Source organism: Hyla sarda, chromosome 1 (assembly GCF_029499605.1).
Source record: "Hyla sarda isolate aHylSar1 chromosome 1, aHylSar1.hap1, whole genome shotgun sequence".
NCBI classification, from domain to species: Eukaryota; Metazoa; Chordata; class Amphibia; order Anura; family Hylidae; genus Hyla; species Hyla sarda.
Genome location: NC_079189.1, coordinates 354207036 through 354234938, shown reverse-complemented (window position 1 = coordinate 354234938; position 27903 = coordinate 354207036). Strand labels below are relative to the sequence as shown.

Genomic DNA, 27903 nt, shown 5'->3' with positions numbered 1-27903 from the left:
CCGATTGGTGATTGATTACTCCAAGCCTGAAATCCAGGCTTGAGCAATCGACCGCCAATAACACTGATCTTTGTCGTGCTAATGCACGCCAATGATCTGTTTATGAGATCGGTATGTGCAGTTTAATAGCCACTAGGGGGGGCTATAACACTGGAAAAATAAAAAGTGTAAAAAAAAAGTTAATAAAGATCATTTAACCCCTTCCCTAATAAAAGTAAGAAACACCCCCCTTTTCCCAAACTGTGTAGATAAAAATAAACATATGTGGTATCGCTGCAGGCGAAAATGTCCAAAGTATAAAAATATATCATTAATTAAACGGCACGGTCAATGACGTACGCACAAAAAAATTCCAAAGCCCAAAATAGTGCATGTTTGGTCAATTTTTATATAATGAAAAAATGAATAAAAAGTGATCAAAAAGTCCGATCAATACAAAAATGGTACCGATAAAAACTTCAGATTATGGTATGAGCCTTCATAATGGCTCGTACGGAGAAAAATAAAAAAAGTTATAGGGGTGAGAAGATGACAATTTTAAATGTATAAATTTTCCTGTATGTAGTTATGATTTTTTTCAGAAGTAATGCAAAATCAAACCTTTATAAGTAGGGTATCATTTTAACCATAAGGAACTACAGAATAAAGATGAGGTGTAATTTTTTACCGAAAAAATGCACTGCGTAAAAATGGATGCCCCCAAAATTTACAAAATGCATTTTTTCTTCAATTTTGTCGCACAATAAATTTTTATTTCCATTTTGACGTGGATTTTTTGGTAAAATGACTAATGTCACTGCAAAATAGAATTGGTGGCGCAAAAAATAAGCCATAATATGGAATTTTAGGTGTAAAATTGAAAGCATTATGATTTTTAGAAGATGATGAGGAAAAAATTAAAATGCAAAAACGGAAAAAGCCTGCGTCCTTAAGGGGTTGAACTCCATTTACTGCGGTCCAGACTCCAGGGCATCTAAAATGGTGGATCCACATGTCAGTACATGGGGCAAGGACCGCTAGGAAGGCGGGAAGGGAAGTAGGTTGGATCACCCTGAATCACATGCAGGATGCAGCCTATCAGCAGCCAGTCACCCCTGTGATGTCACAGCCCTATATATTAGGCAGCCATTTTGCGGCTCGTCATTTCATTCATTACACTGCATAGAGATAGGACGAACATCACTGTTTGTGTGTGTTACACAGAAAAGCATGTTGTAGCAGGGTTTCACCTCTTAGGCTGGGTTTACACCTCGTTTTGTACTTACGGCTCCCGTACACGGCTGGGAGGAGGGGTGGGCGGGGCTTAATTGCGGCGCCCGCACTCAGCCGTATAGGGGAACCGTATTTAATGCATGTCTATGAGCCGACCGGAGTGAACCGCAACCTCCGGTCAGCTGCGTTTTCGGACGTATGCGGTTTCCCGACCGCAGGCAAAAACGTGGTCGACCGCATTTTTGCCTACGGTCGGGAAACCGCATACGGCCGAAAACGCAGCCGACCGGAGGCTGCGGTTCACTCCGGTTGGCTCATAGACATGCATTAACTACGGTTCTCCTATACGGCTGAGTGCGGGTGCCGCTATTAAGCCCCGCCCACCCCTCCTGCCAGCCGTATACGGGAACCGTAAGTACAAAACGAGGTGTGAACCCAGCCTTAGTCACCTCAGCCTTCTGTTGGACACAGAGCACAGCATTGTTGCACATAAATTAATTCTTACTGCAGCAATTAACCCCTCAGTCACTGTGAACAGAATTGTATTACAGAGAGGGTTAGAGAGCTGTGTGTTGCCTCAGCTGCAGAAACGGTTTCACAGGAGGGAGAAACAATTTTTCAGGGCAAATCTCTGTCTTTGTTCCACAACTGGTCTGATGGTTATACTAGTCTGTAGATGGTATAATCCATACCCTGCAGTCCATTCCTAACAGTATTTGAGAGAGATTCTTTTTGCAATTTTTGGTTTATTACACAATGACTGTGTGCTCCACCATTGTTGTGTACTGCTGGTGCTGTGGGCAATTTTTTTTAAGCATACTGTAGCGCATTTTTCTGCCCTCATAAGTGCATACCACATACCTACATAGTGGTGTACTATTGTTAATCTGTCAATGGCCTACATACTGTGAAAGGACAGCCAAAAGTAATCGCCGGCTGGTGTTTTACTCCAATATGCTTTTTAAGCGTACTGTAGTGCATTTTCCTGCCATGTTTGTTCCACCACAAATGGTCTGCTGGTTATACTAGACTGTAGACGGTATAGTACATACCCAGCAGTCCATTCCTAATAGTCTGTGAAAGAGTGCAATTTTGTGTTTAGTACACAGCGACTGTGTGCTGCAACACTGTTGTGTACTGCTGGTGTTGTGCAAAAATATGTTTTTTTAAGCTTACTGTAGTGTATTTTTCTGCTCTCATAAGTGCATACCCCATACTTACATCTAAGTAGTGTACTATTTTTTACCAGATAATCCGTCAAGGGTCTACATACTGTGAAAGGACCGCCAGAAGTAATCACTGGCTGGTGTTTTGCTCCAATACTTTTATTAAGCTTACTGCAGCGCATTTTTCTGCCCTCGTAAGTGTATACCACATACCTACCTATATCTAAGTAGAGTACTATTTTGTACCTGTTAAACAGTTTTAAGCGTCGTGAAGCGTATTGTACTCCCCTCATATACTCAATAAGTTTGTCAGGCAGAGTTGTGCCAGGACGTGCAGTGGAGTGGCCTAAATTCATCAGGCGCAGGCAGAGGTCGCAACAGAGTAAGGTGCGTTGCAGCCGGAATCGCAGCGAAAGGTCTGAGCTCCTGGTGTCAGCTAGCAGTCGTGTCTCGACCAGCAACCAAACAGACATGATTGATCGGTTCACTCAGTCGTCCACTTCATCCCAATTGACATTCGACACCCCCAGTCAAGAGTTGGTGGGTTCCTCAGACTCAACCCTCAGTTGACTTAGCCCTCATGCTGCTGCTGCCACCTCAAGGCTCTCTCATTGTGCTGCCATGTGACATGTGACTCCTTGTTAAATTTGGTCCTTTGTACCCACACACCGGGGCCCAAGACACTAAAATTTGGGAGTTAAAATTTCAATTTCAAAATCCTCAATTTCAATTTCAAAATCTTAAATGTAAAAATCTTAAACTTCAACAGTCTCCTCAAGCTTCTGCCAACTCCATCCTATGCCATTCAGTCACTATATGGTATCCTCATGCTTCAGCCACCTCCAGGCTGTGCCATTCTGCCACTATATAGTCTCCTCATGCTTCAGCCACCTCTAGGCTATGCCATTCAGCCACTATACGGTCTCTTCATGATTCAGCCACCACTAGGCTGTGTCATTCAACCAATATATGGTATACTGATGCTGCTAGGCCTGGGCCCAAACAATTTTATGGTAGCACTATCTACCATAAATCTTCAATTTAAATTTCAAAATTCATCTTTTAATCTCAGGGATTGTGAAGCCCTAGTGTCTACTCATGCTGCTGCCAGCTCCAGGCTGTGTCATTCAGCCACTATATGGTCTCCTCATGCTGCCAATATCTCCACTCTGTGTCATTCAGCCACTATATGGTCTCCTCATGCTGCCAACACCTCTACGCTGTGTCATTTAGCCACTATGTGGTCTCCTCATGCTTCAGCCGCATTCAAGCTGTGTCATTCAGCCACTATACGGTGTCCTCATGCGTCAGCCAACATCTCCACGCTGTGTCATTCAGCCACTATATGGTCTCCTCATGTTGCCAACACCTCCACGCTGTGTCATTCAGCCACTATATGGTCTCCTCATGCTGCCAACACCTCCACACTGTGTCATTCAGCCACTATATGGTTTCCTCATGCTGCCAACACCTCCACACTGTGTCATTCAGCCACTATATGGTTTCCTCATACTGATGCCACCTCCAGGCTCTGTCATTGTGCTGCTCTATGGCAGTGATTCTAATAGCGATGCCTGTAATCTGCATGTCATACTGAATAACAGTATAATTTCACTACCCCAGCACACTCCATATGCATGTTAGAACAAAGAAAAGTGTTCTACACCCCTATTGAGGCTCTCTGCAGGCCAGAAGTAGCCTTTTTTAATATAGATTGGCTGCAAATAAATTCGACCCAAAAATAATTTTTTCCGAAAATTCGGTGAAACGGACAAATCTAATTATTTTTAAGTTTGCTCATCTCTAAAGGCAGGGATGAGACTTTGTTCAATGTCAATGCTGCCCCCTGTGTCTTATTCGTGTTGCCCTATTTATAAATATTATGTAGCAAAAAAGATGAATGAAGCACTCACTGCAACTGTATCTTTAACCCCTTAACGACGCAGGACGTATATTTACGTACTGCGCCGGCTCCCGCGATATGAAGAGGGATCGCGCCGCGATCCTGCATCATATCGCTTCGGTCCCGGCGCTCATCAACGGCCGGGACCCGCGGCTAACACCACACATCGCCGATCGCGGCGATGTGCGGTATTAACCCTTTAGAAGTGGCGGTCAAAGCTGACCGCCACTTCTAAAGTGAAACTGAAAGTGACCCGGCTGCTCAGTCGGGCTGTTCGGGACCGCCGCGGGGAAATCGTGGCGTCCCGAACAGCTGACCGGACACCGGGAGGGCCCTTACCTGCCTCCTTGGTGTCCGATCGACGAATGACTGCTCCGTGCCTGAGATCCAGGCAGGAGCAGTCAAGCGACGATAATGCTGATCACAGGCGTGTTAATACACGCCAGTGATCAGCATAGGAGATGGGACCTATAACACTGCAAAAAAAATGTAAAAAAAAAAGTGTTAACAAAGGTCATTTAACCCCTTCCCTAATAAAAGTTTAAATCACCCCCCTTTTCCCATAAAAAAAATAAAACAGTGTAAAAAAATAAAATAAATAAACATATGTGGTATCGCCACGTGCGTAAATGTCCAAACTATAAAAATATATGATTAATTAAACCGCACGGTCAATGGCGTACGCGCAAAAAAATTCCAAAATCCAAAAAAGCGTATTTTGGTCACTTTTTCTACTATTAAAAAAATGAATAAAAAGTTATCAAAAAGTCTGATCAAAACAAAAATCATACCGATAAAAACTTCAGATCACGGCGCAATACCGCCTTGTACATGGAAAAATAAAAAAGTTATAGGGGTCAGAAGATGACATTTTTAAACGTATAAATTTTCCTGTATGTAGTTATGATTTTTTCCAGAAGTGCGACAAAATCAAACCTATATAAGTAGGGTATCATTTTAACCGTATGGACCTACAGAATAATGATAAGGTGTAATTTTTACCGAAATATGCACTGCGTAGAAACGGAAGCCCCCAAAAGTTACAAAATGGCGTTTTTTTTTTCGATTTTGTCGCACAATGATTTTTTTTCTGTTTCGCCGTGCATTTTTGGGTAAAATGACTAATGTCACTGCAAAGTAGAATTGGGGACGCAAAAAATAAGCCATAGTATGGATTTTTAGGTGGAAAATTGAAAGGGTTATGATTTTTAAAAGGTAAGGAGGAAAAAACGAAAGTGCAAAAACGGAAAAACTCTGAGTCCTTAAGGGGTTAATGTTTAAACTTTATTCTTTGCATAAAAGCATAGTCACGGTAGAGGGTGTACAAGTAAGCCAGTGTGATTTAATAAAGGCAGGGGTGAGGTAGACATTGGGGCAAAACACGAGAAAGCATTTACATAGGCTAAATGGGCTAAGACTAAGTGCACAGTGCAATAACTCCATTTCTGGAGAATCAGTTAAAATAGCAAGACATAAGCGAAGAAAAAATACTGCAAGCAGTTGTTTTTTTCCTCTCAAATCCTACTAATAAACAGATACCAGATAGAAACCAGATGGACACCCATTAGAGTCTATAGGATCTGTTGGGATCTATTAGTGTCTGGCTTGTTTTTCTTGGTCATAAACAGACTCTGTAACAGAGCTTACGAACTGGGCCCCAGCACAGATGTCCACTTAGACTTACATTTCTGCCCTTTGTACGCTGTCCGATTGCCCAAGCAAAAAGTTCACCCTTGCATGTATTTTATAGCATTCTTACACAGTCATTATACCCATTTCTGTACATTTTCCTCTGTTGCATTGCACTTTAAAGCTTCTTGCCATACATACTTTGTGATGCGCTACATTACCTTCAATTAGCACTTGCAATTTGAAGAACCACTCAAGACAAATAACCTGTCAAACTGTAAAATGAGGAGCCATATTTGTATATGTGTAATCAGATCAATGTATGTATTTTCCATACTTACTATGTTAGTTCATTATTGTACAGATGATGAGGGTTTTATATGACATCATGACTTCCAAATGTTGCCAAACAGTGTTATGTTCTGTGAATGGAATGCAAACTGCGCTCGCCATATGTACAAGGTAGAATAATGACATGATGGCACTAGGAAGAGCATTGAATGTAGTTGTGCTGATGAAGAGCAGATTATTTTAGTAAATTGTTGTCTTTGTTTTACAGGGAAGTGTAGTGTCAGCTTTGATTATATTCAGCAAGGAATTTAAGACAAGTGATGAATACTAGCCTACCCAAGGGCTTTCCTGCTTCTTGTATGTTATCTCTCGACAGATCCTGACTGAATTATTTATTTCCTGGCAGAATCCCCTGATTGTCTGCACTGTGCCCACCTAAGATTCATAAACAAGACGTGTGTTCAGCTGACCTGAAAACAGCTGTGCCTTCTATTCCCGCATAAAATTTCATTTTTCTTTACTATTCCTACAGAATGTTTTGACTCAATCAACTTGCATTTCAAAAGTGTTTGGATCTGAAAGGAGATATGTAAAATTTATAGCTTTAATATGTTATTTCATGCAATGCATTCATGTATCATACACTGCCTGCTAAAGCTCGTAGAAAATCGCTTCTATGGTCTCTTTCTCTTCTGTAAACACAAGAAAAATATGATGGATTGTTCATTATCCGCTATTTGATTTTTCTAGAACAATAACTGAACTGGTATGGAGTAATTCTAAGAGAAGATGTGGGATGGAAAGCGGCAGGCTTGGATTTATATGGTACCATATTACTAAAATAGGGATTATTTGCCACATTGCCAACTTCATGATGCAGAGTAATCTGTTACATGGTCATGCTCAGTGCGTGGACCATATTACCATACTGAATGTGTTATTAACAGGCAGACATCGGCTGAAAATGATTCCACAAGGCTCAGTTGTATTAACATTTCTAAATCAACAGAAATAATCAAATATTCTGCACAACCTGCATAATCCATGCACTTCACAACCTACATAATCCATGCACTTCACAACCTGCATAATCCATGCACTTGTTCCTTTACTAGTCTTTTGTTTAAATGAGTATTACTGCTCTGGACATCTTCTGACATGGACAGAGGTGGCAGCAGAGAGCACCATTTCTAACTGGAAAGACTAGGTACTGAAAGGCTTGAGATTTTTATTAGGAAGTTTTGTTTTCTCTGGAGTTCCCCTTTTAAAGTGTAGCTGCAGTTTTGAGATATACAAGAAAATTGATTATTGCATCATTTGGAAATGAACAGTCTCTTTTACTGCATCCAAATCTAACACAAATCTGTAGCAGGGAAGTTAAGGAAAATTTAAAGATTATGGGGGACATGTATCAATAATGGTGTAGCAATGTGTGATTTTATGTATGTTTTTTTGCGTCAAATGGAGCATATTTGCGGCAAAATTATCAATTGTCGTACGCAAGTTTGTAATTTTGGCACAAATGTAGCCCTACAAAAGGCGCAGACCCCAGAATTCCAGGCAGTAAATCTGACTTTGGGACATTCTATTGTTGTAGCTATTTGTCACTTTATTCATGGTGTAGATTTGCGCCTAAATGAAGGTATTTGCACCTAAACTTGCGCCAAATCGAAAAGTCGCAATTAATGAATTCCAGACCAAAGAACGATTGTAACTGAAATCACGACTAACAAATTGAAATCAGTGATTTTGTTCTAAACCATTTGGCGCAAACATTTGTCGCAAAAAATGACATAAAGGAAAAATTGCGACAAATCACAGACAAAAAAAACAGGGTAAAAAGCTTCATACATACCCCTCTATGTTTTTGGTTCTGTACCCAAACAGACCACATCCTGCAAATGACTAACTAACTGCAAGGAAACAGCAGAGAAAATTGATACATAAAGACGCTCATTTACCCACTAGTTTTTGTCAGGTTTTTCCAAGTTATTTTGTTGTCAGAGGCATGTCAGAGACAGCGACAGTGTGCACCAGGAAAATTCGACTAACCTGACATTGCATTGTAAAAAGCTGAAAAAGGGGTGTGGTCTGCCATAAAGGGGCATGGCTGGAACAAAAAGGGGCTGGAAATTTTCACCTAGAAATAGCTGGGGAAGAATCTTTTCCAATTTGTAAATCTTTGAATTCCCATAGTAAATAGAGAGGAATACTGCAAGTCTGAAACAACATTTCACACTTATAAAAACCCAACACTCTTAGTAAATGAGTCCCAATATGTTTACATTTACTTCTTATTTTTACTTTTTATTCATTTGTGTTTTTTTTTTGTAAAATTGGAAAAGGGGGGGGGGCAGTTTCTTTTTTTTTTCTTTTTTTCTTTTTTAGGTAAGGGGCTTTTATATAATTTTTAAAACATTACTTTATTTTTTACTTTACACTTTTGAAATCCCTATAGTGGATTATATGCAATTACTGGATTGTATTCCCTATAAAATGCTATGCTTTTGCATAGCATTGTACAGGGAAATCAATACCACACTGAATCAGTATGGCTGTGCCAGTCTGAATCATTGAAGTGATGATCTGGCCTGCAGCAGGAGGGTGAATGACCTCCTTCACAATTTTCATTCATCGGGCCCCCGCAATCACTGCAAGGGTCTGGTGAGCATACAGTACCTGTCCCTAAATCTTTAGATTCCATCTTAAGGGTTTATTGCGGACATAAGCATAATTACTGATGTACGCCATTACTAGCTGGTCCCCATCTGCTGTTAGCAGCCAGGACCTGAATTTATATGAAGCGAACGCAGCTCCAATGCTTACTTCATAGACAGTTAACATGATATGACGTACATGTACATCGCTGTGCGCTAGGGGTTAAAGTAAACCTACCTACTTTTAGCTTTCTGACCTTGTAAGAGTCCTCAGCAAACTGTTCATCATGACGACATAAAATGCATGCTATGTATTACCACTATTTAGATTATACATATGCTACAAAAAGCGTCAACTTCAGAGATTACAATCCACCATATGGTTAGTTCAATATACCTTTGATATTTCACTTGCTTCCCTTCAGATTTACAATGAGCATTTATTCCATAGTCATCAAATAATGGTTCCTATGGTCACTAAACAATGTGTGAAGAATCAGAGGCCTCGAATATATAGCACAGGTGTTATTTTATTTAATCTGACAAGACCTCCATGGTTTACAATGCATTGCAGCGCTATGACATTTAGCATTTTGAATAAATGAGCAGCTGTCAAATTATTTGCTGATGGTGGTAAAAGTTACACTTTTGCTTTATTACTTGGCCCCTGTTTTGTTACCTAATGTCCAGCAGTTCTGCTCTGAACTTTTGGCTATATATTGATTAGTAAAAAGACAATATGTTGCATCATTTGCATAGTTGTATAACTGAAATAAGCAGGACAACCTTTACCTCTGAGCACAAAATAGATCTACTATTTAGGTACTGTACAGAGGAAAACCTGGAGCAGTTGCTTATAGCACCCAAATATTTTATTTTTAAAAAGGCCTCTAAAACCTCCTACTCTGTACAGGTTTTAATAAATCTCCCCCAATGTCTGTGTCAGTCTGTATACTGTACACTCAATAAATGGGTAGAGTAAAAATAGGATATTAGTGAATTTTATCAGCACCCCCATTGCAGCATTCTGTCACCCTCCTTGAAGACTGCCAATTTATTGCTAAACATTGCTGCTTTATTTGCAGGATGTGATGCGCCTTTACATTAGTAACATAGAAGGAGATTTAACGTATGGCTTTTGACAATTTTTTTTAACTTACTTTTACTTACATGCAATCTATTTATCAAATAGTCACACAACCTTGATAAATAAATCACACGTCAGCAAAAACCGTGAAATTCGCTCACAAAAGCATTTTTTAAAGCAGAAAAGTCTTCCCTTATGTTTAATAGCCGAAGTTCTTTATCTACCCTTTATTACTAGTAGCATTGCTAGAGAGTGAAGGGGGGGCGGGGGGGGGGGGGCGGGCATACTGCATCGAGTGACACCCTGACTGGCCTGCCTGGCACTAAATAGCTGCACTCCAACTATCCTGCAACAACCCATCCACTCTCCTCAGGAATTAAGAAAATATTAAAAACATACTATGCCCACCATGGGGGAGATTTTTCAAAGCTGTCTATGTCCCGCATCAATATAAACCAACCTACAGAGTGTTTGGCTGGTCTATTGGGCGCCTAATTTATTAAAAGGCGCACGGCTCTTGATAAATTCTACACACAGACTTCGGGATCTATGCTTTAGACTGTGCTTAAACCTGCTTCAGCATGGTCTGACATTTCAGCGTACTTTCAGCCGATGCGACTCGCCGCTGAAAAGTCGCTTTTCATAAATTCAGCACCAATGCATTTTTCTGTCTAAAATAGACTAGAATGCATCATGTTCTAAAAATCCTCTAAAGCAAAAGTATTTAGACTACGACTTTTTGTGCGACAAATTTAGACAGGAAAAACCAGTCTAAATCCTTTGATGAATCTCCTCCATCAATATCCATCCTCTGGAGGCTTTATTTTGAGCCCGCATTTTGTGATGTTGGTGGGCGGAGTCTTGCGCCGCTGCGCTGTGGCTGGAGTTTACGTCAGGAAGGAAGACACATAAACAATAGTGAAGCCACAAAAAAAAAATTATAATAAATGGCTCGGTACTTTACCCACCCCAAAATGTGCATAAATCTGTATTACTATGGATGTTTCTGTTTTTTTTAAGGAAAAATTTTAGTGCCACATATGGGTTATTTACATAGTCTGTAAAAATTCTTACACAATTATTTTTTGCCTTATTCTATTTTAACACAACATTAATTGAAAAATGTTGTGGGTACGCCAGCATATACGTGTCCTAAAATTAACAAGGTGTGCAGTGTGTATTTTCAACCTTAAAATTAATAGAGTTATTAGTTATATAATTATTTTTTTTTATAATTAACATTAACATTAATGTAGTAGCTTTGTTTTATGATGCAGAACAAGAACAGTTGTTAAAGTGGGTGTCAATGTCCTTTTCTGCGGACGTATGCACTTACTGTAAGCCAGGTTGGACCTGGAATACATATGAGACTTTTAAATGCTGTCATAAATTGCGACTATCGCGTTTGATAAACACATGACCACTGCAAAGTAAATATGTGAGCAGATTTCAGAAATGTGCTTTGGAATAAGCAAAAATCTAAAAGTCGCAGCATGTATAGAAAAGTCGCACGTGCGCAAGTACGTGCGACTTTTTTATGCAAAACAAATCTACGGAGCTTGATTAATCTCCTTCATAGTTTTTTAAGGCTGAAAAAGACATTCATCCATCCATACAGTTCAACCCATAATCCTACAATGGTAATCCACAGGAAGTAAAATAACCCTAATTTTAGGAAAAAGAAGCATATATGTTATCTTGTGTTACTGTGTTCTCTAAATGTTCCTAGCATTTTGGTGATGGGAAAGTATGGCCATGTGGGTGTGAGATAAGGAGCAGGAACTAGTATGAGGAGCCCTTTGTTAAACTGTAATTGGTTTCTTTTGGGTGCCAGGGGACCTGTCCATAGGTGGATTCCAATGCTAATATAAAACAGGTGAGCTGACGATTTCAAGGGGTGCTCCAGTAAGAAACACATTTTTTTTTTCAAATTAACTGGTTTATAAAAGTTAAACAGATTTGTAAATTACTTCTATTTAAAAATCTTAATCCTTCCAGTACTTACTGTATCAGCTGCAGTATGCTCCGGAGGAAGCAATAATTATTTGCAGGCAGACCACATTGCTCTCTGCTGCCACCTCTGTCTGTGCGGGAACTGTCCAGAGTAAATCCCCATAGCAAACCTCTCCTGCTCTCGACAGTACCTGAAATGGGCAGAGGTGTCAGCAGAGAGCACAGTGATGAAACCTAAAAGAACTATACAACTTCCTCTGGAGCATACAGCAGCTAGTACTGGAAGGGTTAAGATTTTTTAATAGAAGTAATTTACAAATCTGTTTAACTTTCTGGCACCCTTTAAGAAGTGAACTGCTTGAGAGGTGAGCATTCCTGTGTGTGGCTAGGCACCAGTGATTCAATGGTGATAGTTGCAGCACCAAGAGACTGTAACTGTACCTATTAGTAAATGAAATCTCTGACTGTAGAGAGTAAGTACTGTGAAGTGGGTTGGGTAGAGATTTAGTTGTGTAACTGACTACATAGAAGTGTTTCCCAACTAGTGTACCTCTAGCTGTTGCAAAACCCCAACTCTTATCCCAACATCGGGAGTTGTAGTTTTTTAACAGCTGTAGTCACGCTGGTTAGAGACATCAACTTTGAATGAAGATGCGTGACTGCTAGGAACCAAAATTACACGTACATAAGAGAGATATTGCTTCTTATGAGAAGCAGTATAGTACCACTTGACTAGCACTCGAATACCCCTTTAAGCACCTCAGTTGACCAAAGCTTCCTTGAGTAAAGGATCTTGTGCCTCCATCTCCTTCATAATCGGCTTACATGGGTTAACCACTGTGTCCCCAACTTGGCCATTCTTACAGATACATTGCACCCTAAATTATATTCAAATAAAGGATTGTGAATCAAATGTACTGGCGTTAATTGCATTGCCATCAATTATGTTTACAAGATATTATTAGATAGCATGATATCAACAAATCAATGTACATGTTTTCAGTGGTAGAGAGCAAAATCATCTCCTCTTCAATTTGCAAGCAAAATAATCTTTTATTTGTGATGTTGGTAATTTGACGAACTGTCTGGCATTTTAATGAAAAATTAATATTAATCTCCTGGTGCTCTGGAGCCCAGAGGCACAATTTCAGCCTTCACTATTTCATTTAGTGTTATAGTGTAAGTAATTGACTGAGTCAAGAAGTCAGTGCTCGTGTAGCAGAAAGAGACAGATACATCACTCAGTGCTTATGCCTTCAGCCTCATTAAGAAATCTGATAACAAAACACTGCAATGAGGAAATTATATAACTAATTTAGAAACAGTGCCGCTTCCACCTCTGTAAATCTATTCCGAAAAATAGCTTCTGATGGAACATTTGTGCCCTGAATAACAGTCCATTATATTTTCCTTATGAAACAACATGTAATAATAGATTGCAAAATACTCATTATAAAGCTGGACAGAGCAAGAAAATTCCAATACACAGGGTAGCGTGGAATAAGCTACTGTACGAATAGAAAAATGGATGAAGAATCAGCACATTAATGTGTTATTAATAGACATTCACGGCAGGGTAGGAGAATAGGAGATAATAATAGATAAAGATGACCCTCATCTTCCTTCCACAAAAAGTGATGGTGAGGGCTGCACATTACACCACATTTCCACAGACATTAGCAAGGAAGGGAGAAATTTAATAGACCAATGGTCATGTTCCAATTGTTTTCAATGTGAAGAGGTATTGCAAAAGAAGTCCTGGCCATTCATCTCCTAGGATGAGGATTGTGGTAACATATCATGTAGTTTCCCTCCCATCCCATATTCATGTGGAGTAATACTAATAACAGCTGGAAAGTAATTTTTCCTCTTATTTATAAATGACCCTCAGTGCTGACCAAATGACCAAAATAACAAATAACCCATACTAATCCGTTCTGATCCCCATAGTTCCCAAGGCTCTCAGCTTCTTTCTGCTCAGCTAGTCATGGGCTGAGGTGGGCGAAGGCTATGCCTAGGAATTGGCTGCATGGGCAGTCCCTGCGTCATCAAAAGCAGGAAGAAGCAGAGAGCACTGGGGATCGGAATGGCAAAGGTGGGGAAACGGAGCAGGTGAGTATAGTTTATTTTTCATTTGTAACAGCACCCAGGGGCATTAAGCAAATAGTTGTTTTCAGACTACTCTTTTAAGTTTAATTGATAGGTCCAATTCTCGACTGTTTCCATAACTTCCATAGAAACCAGCAACATTCATGGCTGGCCCAATACAACTTTCTCCATTATGGATAAGCTGCTAGATTTTCCTATTTTAGTAATAATTGAGATAAGAGTAGTAGTATCCCAATTAATATGATAATTGAGATAAGAGTAGTAGTATCCCGATTAATATGATAATTGAGATAAGAGTAGTAGTATCCCAATTAATATGATATTCCTTACTTATCCCTTAACCACATAAGGACCAAGGGCGTACAGGCACGCCTTTGCTCCCTGGTACTTAAGGACCAAGGGCGTACCTGTACGCCTGTGGGAATTTCGGTTCCCGCCGAGCGTCGGGCGGGGACCAGGACTGGGGTGACTGCTGATATTTGACTGCCAAGGGGGGTCATCAGAACTCACATCGGCGATTTGCGCCGATGGCGGGTCATATGGGTCTATGGTGACCAGGAAAATAAGGGGGATCGGTGTTGTCCAAGACACCAACCATCCCCCTGAAGGGATAAGAGTGAGGTGGCAGGGGTGCCACCCCTCCTATCCCTGCTATTGGTCGTCTAGAAGCGACGACCAACAGCAGCTCGGGGTCGGGGGAGTTAACTTTCGGTTTCCCCATTCTGCCCACCCACAATAGGCGGGGCAGAATGGGGAAACCGACAGAGGATGGGCGCCGAAGGTCCACTTACCCATCGGCGAAGGCAGCTGGCGGAGATCAGCAGAGGAGATCGGCAGGTGGCGATGACGTGCGGCTGGCTCCCTGGATCCTATGGAAGCTGGCGAGTTGCCTAGCAACATGTGGAGGGCTACCGTTTGAGACCACTGTACAGTGATCTCTAAACTGTAGCCCTCTAGATCTTGCAAAACTACAACTCCTAGCATGCCCAAACAGCAGTTTGCTGTCTGGGCATGCTGGGATTTATAGTTTTGCAACATCTGGAGGGCCACAGTTTGGAGATCACTGTGCAGTGGTCTCTAAACTGTAGCCCTTCAGATGTTGTAAAACTGCAAATCCCAGCATGCCCAAAAAGCAAACATCTGTCTCGGCATGCTGGGAGTTGTAGTTGCATACCTCCAGCTGTTGCATAACTGCATCTCCCAGCATGCCCTTCGGCGATCAGTGCATGCTGGGAGTTGTAGTTTTGCAACAGCTGAAGGCACACTGGTTGGAAAATATTGAGTTAGGTAATAGAACCTAAGTGAAGATTTTCCAACCAGTGTGCCTCCAGCTGTTTCAAAAGTACAACCCCCAGCATGCATGGTCTGTCGGTACATGCTGGGATTTATAATTTTGAAACAGCTGGAGGTTTGCCCCCCCCCATGTGAATGTACAGGGTACATTCACATGGGTAGGTTTACAGTAAGTTTCCTGCTTCAAGTATAAGCTGCTGCAAATTTTTCGCCGCAGCGCAAATTCCTAGCGGGAAACTCACTGGAAACCTCCGCCCATGTGAATGTATCCTAAAAACACTACACTAACACATAATATAGGGTAATACACTACATATACACCCCCATACACTGCCCCCCCCCCCAATAAAAAGGAAAATCTTATTGTATGGAAGTGTTTCCAAAACGGAGCCTCCAGCTGTTGCAAAACAACAACTCCCAGCATTTCCGGACAGCCACTGACTGTCCAGGTATGCTGGGAGTTTCGCAACATCTGGAGGCACCCTGTTTGGGAATCACTGAATCACTAGAATATCCCTATGTCCATGCAATCCCTAATTTAGTCCTCAAATGCGCATGGTACATTGCCCTGTCGTATTTCAAGGAAACAGTTTAGGGCCACATATGGGGTATTTCCGCACTCGGGAGAAATTGCACTACAAATTTTGGGGGACTTTTTCTCCTTTTACCCCTTATGAAAGGGAAAAGTTGGGGGCTACACCAGCCTGTTAGTGTAAAAAAAATGCACACTAACATGCTGGTGTTGCCCCCATACTTTTTATTTTCACAAGAGGTAAAAGGAAAAAAAGACCTCCAAAGTTTGTAACGCAATTTCTCCTGAGTACGTAAATACCCCATATGTGGGTGTAAAATGCTCTGCGGGTGCACAACAAGGCTCAGGAGTGAGAGTAAACTATGTACATTTGAGGGCTAAATTGGTGATTTGCACAGGGGTTGCTGATTTTACAGCGGTTCTGACATAAATGCAAAAAAATAAATACCCACATGTGACCCCATTTTGGAAACGACACCCCTCACGGAACGTAACAAGGGGTATAATGAGCCTTAACACCCCACAGGTGTTTGACTAATTTTTGTTAAAGTTGGATGGGAACATGAAAAACATTTTTTTTTCTCTGAAATCCCTTTTCACAAGGGAAAATAGGAAAAAAGCCCCCCAAAATTTGTAACCCCATGTCTTCTGAGTAAGAACATACCCCATATGTGGATTCAAAGTGCTCTGCTGGTGCACTACAATGCTCAGAAGAGAAGGAGTGCCATTGGGCTTTTGAAGAGAAAATTTGTCCGGAAATGAAGGCCATGTGTGTTTACAAAGCTCCCATAGTGCCAGAACACATACTATAAATATTTGATGGCTGTCCTGAAGCACCCCAGTCTGCCAGCAAAATAAAGTGCTTGACAAACAGCAGTTTGTGCATCTTTATTTTCATATGGAAAATGATAATCAGGTTGTTCTAATAAAAGTATAAATTGATGCTGCAACAGCAATGCCATAGAAAAAGCAGCAGTTGAAATATCTATACATACAATATTTAGTAATATAAATCAGAAATAATCATAAATAATTAAATACATTCATGTCTCCTCCTGACATGGCTTATACATTGCAGAAATCCAAAGTGTCAGAACCAGAACATAAAATACACTTCAAACTTATAAAACCAAAGTGAGCCATGTACAACCTCTGTTAAAAAATAAATAAATCAGGGAAACATATCAGCAATTTCATAGCAACAGCATAACACAATGTAACTACCAGTTAACACTGGGTGTTGAATGTAACAAGGTATTTAGCCTATATATAGTACTGCTAACCTGCTGATAGACTCACCGCAGTCGACTGGAACTCGGGAGGAAGTTAATCCGCTGGACCAACTACAGTAGTCTGGAACAGGATGGGTAGTAGATCCGCTGGACCTGTGTGGCATGTGACCCCATTTTGGAAACTACACCCCTCATGTAATGTATTAAGGGATGCAGTGAGCATTTACACCCCACAGGTGTCTGACAGATTTTTGGAACAGTGGTCCGTGAAAATGAAAACATTTAATTTTCATTTGCTCCGCCCACTGTTCCAAAGATCTGTCAAATGCCAGTGGGGTGTAAATAATTAATGCACTCCTAATAAATTCTGTGGGGGGTGTAGTTTCCAAAATGGGGTCACATGTGGGGGGGGGTCCACTGTTCTGGCACCACGGGGGGGCTTTGTATACGCACATATTCCCTCATATGAAATGAGGTTACAAATTTTGGGGGTAATTTTCTCCTATTACCCCTTATAAAAATGTAAAATTTGGGGAAAAAACTGCATTTTTTTTCATTTACACATCCAACTTTAGCAAAAAGTCGTGAAATACATGTGAGGTGTTAAGGCTCACTATACCCCTTGTTATGTTCCTTGAGGGGTGTAGTTTCCAAAATCATATGCATTGTGTTTTTTTTTTTTTTTTTGCTGTTCTGGCACCATAGGGGCTTCCTAAATGGGACATGCTCCCCAAAAACCATTACAGCAAAATTTGCTTTCCAAAAGCCAAATGTGACTCCTTCTCTTCTGAGCATTGTAGTTCGCCCGCAGAGCATTTTACGTCCTAACATGGGGTATTTCCATACTCAAAAGAGATGGGGTTACAAATTTTGTGGGGCATTTTCTCCCATTACCCTTTATAAAAATGGTAAATTTGGGGAAAAAAGTGCACTTTAGTGAAAAAAAATATTTTATTTTTAAAGTGACAGTGGTCAGATAATTGACCTGGTCCTTAAGGGGTTAAATTAGTAATGAATGTTGATGGCTGGATTTTCTATCTTACAATTACACATCAACATGCCATTTCCTGTTCTTCTTTATCCCCTTTCTTATATATTTATCTTTCAATTTCTAGCAGTTTTGTGTTTTTTCTTAAACTTCCCTGAAATAAAGTTTTTATGTTTATTTTTTAGGGCTGTTTAAATGAACAAGATAGAGTTAGGTGTGACAACTTGCTCTCCGGCCACTCACTCTAGCCGTGAACGCTTTGTCCCCTCTCTTCCTCAGCCGGCGGGGCTGGGATTCGCATCGCGGGACGCGCCTGCATGCAAATCCCAGCCCGTCTCTCACCTCAGTCCTCTGCTGCTTCCACTCAGCTCCGGCGCGCATGCCTCTGCCTCCTAGGGCACGCATGCGCCGGAGCTCTTAGATTTAAAGGGCCAGTGCGCCCGTAATTATGGTTTGCACCTGAGTCACACTTATAAGTTTCTGCACCTCCCAAATACCCCTACCGGATCTTTGTTTGCCCCATTGCCTTAGTGAAAGTGTTATTCTGTGTTTCCTTGCCGTGTACCAGACCTTGCATTCCGTGACCTGACCGTGTACCTTGCCGCCTGCCTACTGAACTTCTGTTACGTTCCTGTTTATGCTCCTGTGCTGCCTGCCCTGACCTGCTGCTATCCAGACTACGTCCTGTCTCATCCCTTCTGTACCTTGCATCACCTCCGCTGCCTGTGTGGTTGAGTCGTGCCAGAGGTAGCGACCTGGGTGCCGCCTGCCGCAGCAAGACCATCCAGCTTTGCAGCGGGCTCTGTTGAAAACCAGCGGCACCTTAGACTCCGCTCCCTGACAAGGCCCGCATCATCTGCCACACAGGTCCAGCGGATCTACTACCCATCCTGTTCCAGACTACTGTAGTTGGTCCAGCGGATTAACTTCCTCCCGAGTTCCAGTCGACTGCGGTGAGTCTATCAGCAGGTTAGCAGTACTATATATAGGCTAAATACCTTGTTACATTCAACACCCAGTTTTAACTGGTAGTTACATTGTGTTATGCTGTTGCTATGAAATTGCTGATATGTTTCCCTGATTTATTTATTTTTTAACAGAGGTTGTACATGGCTCACTTTGGTTTTATAAGTTTAAAGTGTATTTTATGTTCTGGTTCTGACACTTTAGATTTCTGCAATGTATAAGCCATGTCAGGGGGAGACATGAATGTATTTAATTATTTATGATTATTTCTGATTTATAGATATTTCCACTGCTGCTTTTTCTATATGTCATTGCTGTTGCAGCATCAATTTATATTTTTATTAGAACAACCTGATTATCATTTTCCATATGAAAATAAAGATGCGCAAACTGGTGTTTGTCAAGCACTTTATTTTGCTGGCAGACTGGGGTGCTTCAGGACAGCCATCAAATATTTATAGTGTGTGTTCTATCTTAGGCTGTAAAATCATGTTGTAAAATGTACAAGGGACACAGTAACTTACATAAGACATCAAAATCCAGTTTGAATTAACAATAAACTGATAGCAAGTCAACAAGGAGACACATCAGTCTTATCAGGAGGTCTGGTTCTGGGGCTCGGGCAGGTGAGTAATGGCGGTACTTTGGCTGCAGGTAGTGTTCATGAAACAATGTAACCAAAAGATGAAAGAAAGCCGGCCACTCACCATAAATAGTCTTCAAACTTTATTCCAGCAGTAAATACTCATATAACAAGAATGGGGGAGAGGCGTGCTACCGGGGGGTACATATAGGGGACAAACTCCCTTTCGCACTTAACAAGTGCGTCTTCTGGCCATACAGATCTGTATGTCCGGAAGAAGCACTTGTTAAGTATGAAACGGAGCTTGTCACCTGTCTGTAACCCCCCCCCCCCATTATCACCCCTTTCCCTCACTCTTGTTATGTGAGTATTTACTGCTGGAATAAAGTTTGAAGAAGGATTATGGTGAGTAGACCTCTTTCTTTCTTCTTTTGGTTACATTGCAACAATAAACTGAATTACTCGAATTCTACATGAAAAGAGATTATAGTTTATAAAACGGTGTAATCCTGGCAATTTAGGTAATATAGCATTTTTAACTAAACTCCTACTTTTCAAACATTCTTATCACAATAAAACTTACAATTACTTATAGGCTATGTTCAGATGTCAGAATGTCCGCACGGAAAATCTCTGTTTGGATATTCTGCAGACTGCAGCTGCTGGCACGACATACCGCATGGGAAAGCGCCATTTCATAGACGGCAATGCATTCCTTGCAGAGTCCGCAGAAAGAATGGATATGTCCATTCATTCTGTGGACACCAGAATTGAAATTTTCTTGCCAGGAACATCGGGCATGGAAATTCTGCTACGTGCACAGAGCAGCAGAATCCCATTGAATTCACTCTGGGACTCTGCTGCACAGAAATTCTCACAAGTGATCATAGCCTTACAGTGTCTAACACTGACACTTGGTATGGTTCAGTGGAGGCCCCATTCCCAGTCGGAATTTGCAAAGTAGCTCTTTTACAGTAGCAAAAGAGTTTGCTCTCTGGTGCCACCTATCCCCTTCTGGAGCATGACTAATTCTCATATCCATTTTCTAAAAAATCCCAGTGTGCATTCCATTTGGTGCTCTCCTCAAGGAAAAGCATGGCTGATCCTTGAGGCCTAGAGATAGGTTGAGCCCCTGTTTATAACCATCTGTGTCAATAAACATGCAGCCATATTTCTTTTAGCCAGCTGGGCAAGCAAATATGGGATCAAAGAATCAAGCTAGGAAAATGGCACTTTAATACCTTTTCATTAAATATATGAATCCCTTCATTCTCCCCATGATCCAACCCCCCTTGTTCTAGGGAATTTTTTTTTGTGGGACAAGTTGTTCTTGCCCCCTATATTTTATCTTATGTATAATGAAGCACAAAAAAAAAAAAAAAAATTATATATATATATATATATACATATATATATATATATATATATATATATATATATATATATATATGTAGGTCGAAATTGAAAACAAAATGGAATTTCACAATTTTGTGGGGCAATATTTTTGGGGGAGTTTATCATACGGTAAAACTAAAAAGAAATGTAAGGAGAAGGACATAATGGAAAAAATAGCTGTAGCCGAAAGTACAAACGAAAATAACCCTACCACAGAGAACTGGGGTCAGTTAAAACAGGTGCAAGACATGTACAGTAAAATCGCTTTAGAAAAGGCTCAACACACCATTTTTTTTAAAGAAACAAAGACATTATGTGGAAACAGGTAAACTAAACAAGACTTTTTTGGGGATTATTAACCAGAAAGGGAAAAAAAAATATTGTTGGGATAAAAGATAATGATGGAAGAGAATGTACGAAACAGGAGGAAATAACAAATGTAGCAGTTCAATTTTTTCAGGAGTTATATACTCCAGGGAAAGTTATGTGTCAGAGGGGGAAATTGATACATTTCTGGATGAGACTGGGCTCCGTAGGATTAATGAGGAGGAAAATAATAAGATGGGGGAAAAGATTAGTGTAGCTGAATTGGAACTAGCTCTGAAATGCTTTTCACATAACTCTGTCCCGGGGTCGGATGGCCTGGTTTTTGAAGTCTATAAATGTTTTAGTGATTCGCTACTGCCATGTCTGTTAGAGGTGTATAATGAATCCTTGAGTAGGGTGGAGTTATCCTCAACTATGGCTGAGACCATTATTGTACTGATTCCTAAGAAAGGTAGGGAAAGTGGTGTAATGGACGACTTTAGGCCAATATCGCTCCTAAATACAGATCAGAAAATTCTAGCTAAAATATGGGCTAGGCGCTTGCAACAAGTGATTGATAAATTAATAGGGAAGGAACAAAAGGGATTCATGAAGGGAAGAAATATCTATAAAAATATAAAAAAAAGAATGGTTTTCCTAAATATGCAGGTACAGAGTGAGGGGGGTCCCAGCTCCATCCTGCCTCTTGATGCCCAAAAGGCGTTTGACAGGGTGGAGTGGGGCTTTCTCCTTAAAATAGTGGAGCACATGAATCTCGGTGAATATTTTTTACAGGGTTAAAGGCTTTGTATAAATCCCTTAGAGCCAACATAAATATTAACAATGTTATCTCTCAGGAGGTAGTGCTGTTACAGAGAGGAACTAGGCAGGGCTGCCCCCCCCCCCCTGTCACCGCTCCTCTTCTCTCTCTTCATTGAACCTCTTGCACAGCTAATTAGGGGCTCTAGGCTGTTTGATGGGTTTGGTGTGGAGGGAGAGCAGGAGAAAACACTGCTCTATGTGGATGACGTGGTACTATTTGTGACAGATCCGAAAGAAAAACAATTTAGTATCATTGATTTGATTAAGGACTTTGGTAAATACTTCGGTCTTAACTGGAAGAAATCGGGGCTATTAATGTTGTCAGGAGATAGCCAGGGCGTTCAGGGAGAGATACATGTGTTACAAGAAAACAAGGCCCTAGATTACTTAGGAATTAAAATATCTAGAAATATAGAAGATTTTGCTCAGTTGAATATTGCTCCATTGAGACAGAAAGTAAGAAATAAAATTAAAATATGCAAAACACTGCGCATGAACATGGCTGAAAGAATTGTTCTGATAAAAACGATTATCTTCCCAAAACTGACACACTAACTTTATTCTATGCATCTACATGATTCCAATGATACAAACTTAAATAATTTATGTCTCATTTTATGATAAAAAAAAATTAAACCTGAAAATGCCAAGTTATGGCCCCTATAACTTTTTAATTTTCCACCTACAAAGCTGTGTAAGGAGTTAAATGATGGACATCAGAGCGTTCTCCAATTTCTGTCTAGCAGCGGGCATCTGCTGGTTTGGCTATATGTCTTTTTACAATCTTTGAACATTGCAAATAGTAGATATTACTTATTCTTATGAAAGTGACACAAGGGCTTTTCTGGTTGTTTTGGGAGAATTGTTTGGTTTTATGTATTTCATTAGTGAGAACTATGCATGTGTTTGTTCCCATGAGACTTATTTTGAAGCAATGTGTTTGAATAGTTGTTCAGCCCACTTAAGAGGCAGACACACTGGAGCTCCATATGAATTTAAAGAATGCAAGTGTTGACAATATTATATTTTATGAATACTTTTGTGTTTATTAATTACATAGTTGGCTTTTCCCAATGGCACAATAAGTAAGTTGTACTGTACTTAGTTAAATACATTTACTTCAGATCAGGCTATTTGTTGGTTCAGAGAATAAAGTTTACCAAACAGATTGTTTTTCTTTGTATTATCCATCCGGAATTGATTCCATTTCTTCCTTGGAATATCACCACATACATTTGGTTCGCCTAAGATTCTACCACAGCATATATGAATAAGTGCTGTAGATGGAAGCTGCCATTTTATGGTTAGCTGTATAATTATATAATATTGAGCCAATAATTATGGATGTTTTCTTTCACTATTACAAATTAGATATGGCACACCATATGGCTATATGGCTTTCCAGAAAACGGTCCAAACGGTCAGCAATAACAGAGAGATGATCTACAAAACAATGATTAGGTCTGTGTAAGGAGAAAATAACAAGCCAGTGAACCATCAGTAGGCATAAAACTGCAGAGAGGACAATATCCAGCCCTTGTTATGCAGCTTTTAGAAAATATTTAAAGGGATTGTCTGGCAAAAAGTGTTTTACAAAAAACATGGCCAAGCTGTCTGCTTAAACAAACAAACAAAAACCCCTATACTTACCTCCCTTGGTCTCCCATAGCCTCAGTTACCACTGCTCCAGGCCTCTGCAGTGCTCCACTTCCTGATGCTGAGGTCCAATCTGTCAGGAGGGCCTCTCGGCCAATCACTGGCTGTGGCAGGACACTGCCACAGACAATGATTGGCTAAGCAGTATTGGCCCCAAGCAACAGAAAGTGAAGTTCACTGGAGACCAGGTGTAGGGTTGGCACAAGACATTTCTTCTCTGCCAATCATTGACTGCAGCTGTGTCCCCAGCACCAGAAGTTTGAGCATGGCAGAGACTGAAAGCAGTGATAACGGAGGCTATGAGGGACCGAGGGTGATACATCATTTTAATTTGTGATTCACATACATTATAGCCCTGTGTATTGGGTTTACTGTGAATAAACCTCTTTTAAGTTCCCCTTTAAGATTGATCAGGGTCTCTGCACTGAGACCCCCTCCGATTGTTAGTTATAGCTGGGTGAAGCTTGTGGCTGCCCATTAAACTGTTCGGTTCGGCACTGATTTCAAGATTTGGGCTCCATTTTAGTCTGCTTTAATCGGTCGGACTGTGCAGCAAGCCAGGGAGTGAAGTGGGCTGCTATGCGCTTCCCCTAACTATAACAAGGGATCAGAGGAGGGGTCACTGATATCCTGGCAAATCTTAACTTTTGATTTCTGTGTGCCATGTCAAAAGTTAATGTAAATGATAGTAACACTTAGGATAGACGAACAATGTGAAGACACACAGTGTTTTAAGGAACACTGCAGCCTCTTCAATGTTTATCCACTACATGTTTTCGTATACTGTATGTGGCTGTACCTGGTTCTGCATCTCAGCCCCGTTTAAGTCAATAAGCCATTTTACCTGTCATACATTGATGGCCTATTTTCTTGGATAATCCATCGGTGTATTTTCTAAGCAAAGTTCTTTTAGGCGAGTGACAGCAGTCACAAAAAAAGCCATATGAAATTTCTAGCATGTCATAAAAATAGGCGGCATAGGTATACAATGGTATACACTGCTTGTAGGCTTTGATGTTAAAAAATGTATACAATGCTGTATTTGATTTTAACGGGATTCTTCTTTATAGAATAACATTATCTACTAGTAGCAAAAAACACATATGCTGCCATATGCCAGCCTGACAAATGCAAAAAGGATAGTCTTTTGGCATCTGTCATATGAATAGAGTTGCATGGATATTTTTTACATACATGCTAGGAGCATTCTAGCTTATACTGCCTCTAAAGTTATTTTAATAGGGCATAAAGTGCAAGACCATATTTAAAACTGTCACGGAAGCAGACTCTTACAAACTCTTTAAAGAAATATTTTCTGAAATACTTTATTGGTTTTCAAAATAAGGTGAACCTCATAATAAAGTCCCATACGGCATCATTATGACAGCATTGTTCTTTACACAACATATCACACTATAAGTAGTTCATATGCAGAACTATGGGTCATGGTTGTCTAGGTGCAGCCTTATGCGTCTTGTAATGTAAAGAACACAGATGTCAAACACCGATTAGCAGCAATTTGTCACCTTTTGTAACTGTTCCAAAGTAGTCTGCTGACGTTTATTACAGAACTGCAAATAAATTTCAAGCAGCTTCATTTGTTATGTCAACTGGAAGGCATTAAGTGGTATCTAAAATCATTTAGAGATTTATAGATGTGAATTAAAATACTCTCTTAGTAATATTGCATGCCGCATAAGTAATTTTGTCATCAACCATTACATGCAAAACATTTCAAGTAAAAATAAAGTGATTCTGGGAACGCCATCTATTTGTCAAAGGCACAGGTTTTGGCCAAAAATTATTAGATTAACCCTTTCAAAATGCTTTGTGATAGAAAAAGTTCTTCTTTTGGATTGTTGATTTAGCTTCTTAAAACAGCAGTTGCATCCTCAGAGATTATGGAGCAAGCTCTGGAGCTGAACTCCAAACACACCTGGACACTCAGCATCGGCGACCAGTATTGGAAATGACATTCAACCTCCTAGATCCCACACAATAGCAGCCACAACCTCTAAGCGGTTATTTGACAGGTGCTGTTCCTGTCATATGTCAGATCATCCCTCTTGCAATGCAACTGTGAGGAAGTCAGGAGCCTTCTGAGGGCCTCAATGGCTGCCATGTTATATCTCCTATTACAATCTGCCAGAATGCCAGCATTGAGGTTTTTTGTCATCTCTTATCCCACAAAACTTGGTTTTACAAATGATCAAGAAGTTACATCTATCCCAAAATGGTACCAATAAAAACTACAGCTCACCAAGCAAAAACAAGCCCTGACATGGCATTTTTTGTTAACATAAGTTGAAGTAGTAAGTAGTAAAATATATCATTGGATATCACTGTAATCCTACTGGCCTACAAAATAAAGTTAACAGGTTTTACCACACAGTGAACAGTGCAAAAATTAAACTTCCCAAAAGTTTTTTTAAGGGTTTTATGGTAAAATAATGGTTGCCCATTTCAAATTGCAGCTAGTCTCCCAAAAGAAGCCTTCTGTAGATCTAAACTGAAAGAGTTATTGCAAAAAGGAAAATGAGCTGCATCCTTTAAAGGGTTACTCAGCTCCCCAGCGTCCAGAACATTGAATTCCGAAGGCTGTGTGCGGGCATCCGTGTTCATGCCCGCCCCTTCGTGATGTCATGGCCTGCCCCCTCAATAAAAGTATATGGGAAGGGGGCGCGACGACCGTCACGCCCCCTCCCATAGACTTGCATTGGGCGGGCGAGAACACGGAAGCCCGCACACAACATTTGGAACTCAATGTTCCAGATGCTGGGTAGCGGAGTAACCCTTTAAGAGGTTAACTTCTTATTTTCATTGTGCAGATATATGAGGAATTTTTATGTTCCAACTTTTGACGCTTTTTAAAAAAATGATATAGGGGAGCAATGTGGGAAGACACAGGAAAATGAAAGAGTTTTGTTAGTTACTCTTCAAACTTTTAAAAGTCCCCTGTGTCAAGCAGAAATTGGCTTAGCAGGTCGTCACTCTTGGATATCTGTGTTAGCCCTATAGAGTTTAAATTAACAGCAGCACCCATGCGCCACCTCCACCATTAAACAGGGACATAGATCCCCAATTTTAGCATTTGATGGGTGTCCTAGGGGTCACTCTTCACACCATCTCATAGATATAAAGTCCAAGATAAAGGTGTCAAGTTTTCCAGTATGTATGTGTGAATAAGTGCAGTGTGTATTTGCATTTGTGGACAGTAAAAAATCAGTACATCACATGGAATATTATCATTTTCTAAAAGCAAATTGGTGACAGAAGCAAAAATCTATACGGTGGAGAAAGGTTCAGTTCTTACTTTGTGTTTGCCACAAGCAGACAAAACATCATCCTTATGCAGTGGTCATTAGCCAAATAGTGGATTTTGCCTTTAATACCACAGTCTTACTGACAAAACTAAGCAACCATTGGACATTGCATGTCAGCATGGCTTCATCTGCATGCAGCAGCTACAACATGGGAGCTCACTCTAAGGGTAGTGAAAGTGATGTGGTCAAGATGTGTATGCAGTATAATTGAAAACTATACCAACATACTGGCTCAGATTTACTTTTGGCTCTTTCCATATTTAGATTTTATTTTAATTACCCATTATTTATTTATTTATTATCATAAGATTTACTAATATGGCGCAATTTGTGGCATTCTGCTCAAGTTGGGTTTGAGCAAGCCGATAGCAAAAAGCTTACAATACAAAAAGACCCCCATACACCTATTCTATTGGATGTGTCTGACCACTTACAGCATTTTTGTGTAGGGTTAAAAATGCAATTTGTCTGGTTGTTCAAGGTTTCTTCTTGAAAAGTGTCCCAAAATTGTGTTGAAAAAGCTGACACTAAACTGTCGGGATGGGAATAGTAAATCTGAGCTACTGTTCAATGTGATTTTATAATTGACTATTAAGGGCCATGCCAGAAAGTAACGAATTTGTACCTGCAAAATCATGAAAAGACTCTATGGTTGCACGATTTTACAGGTAAAACATGCACAAATCCACACAACCATTAACAATCAATAGAAATAATCACCATAAAGCATGTCCACATAATTTTCAACTGCATCCTGGCTGCATCTTTACTGTGTGGCTTCCATTATGTGAGATCTCACC

The 27903-nt window shown here is 40.4% G+C and overlaps 1 protein-coding gene across 41 annotated transcripts in view; it reads right to left on the bottom strand.

Moving 5' to 3' along the window:
- PTPRD (protein tyrosine phosphatase receptor type D) overlaps nt 1–27903 on the bottom strand; it is a 1959121-nt gene that overhangs the window by 732243 nt on the left and 1198975 nt on the right. The gene's annotated exons all lie outside the window — the stretch shown is intronic.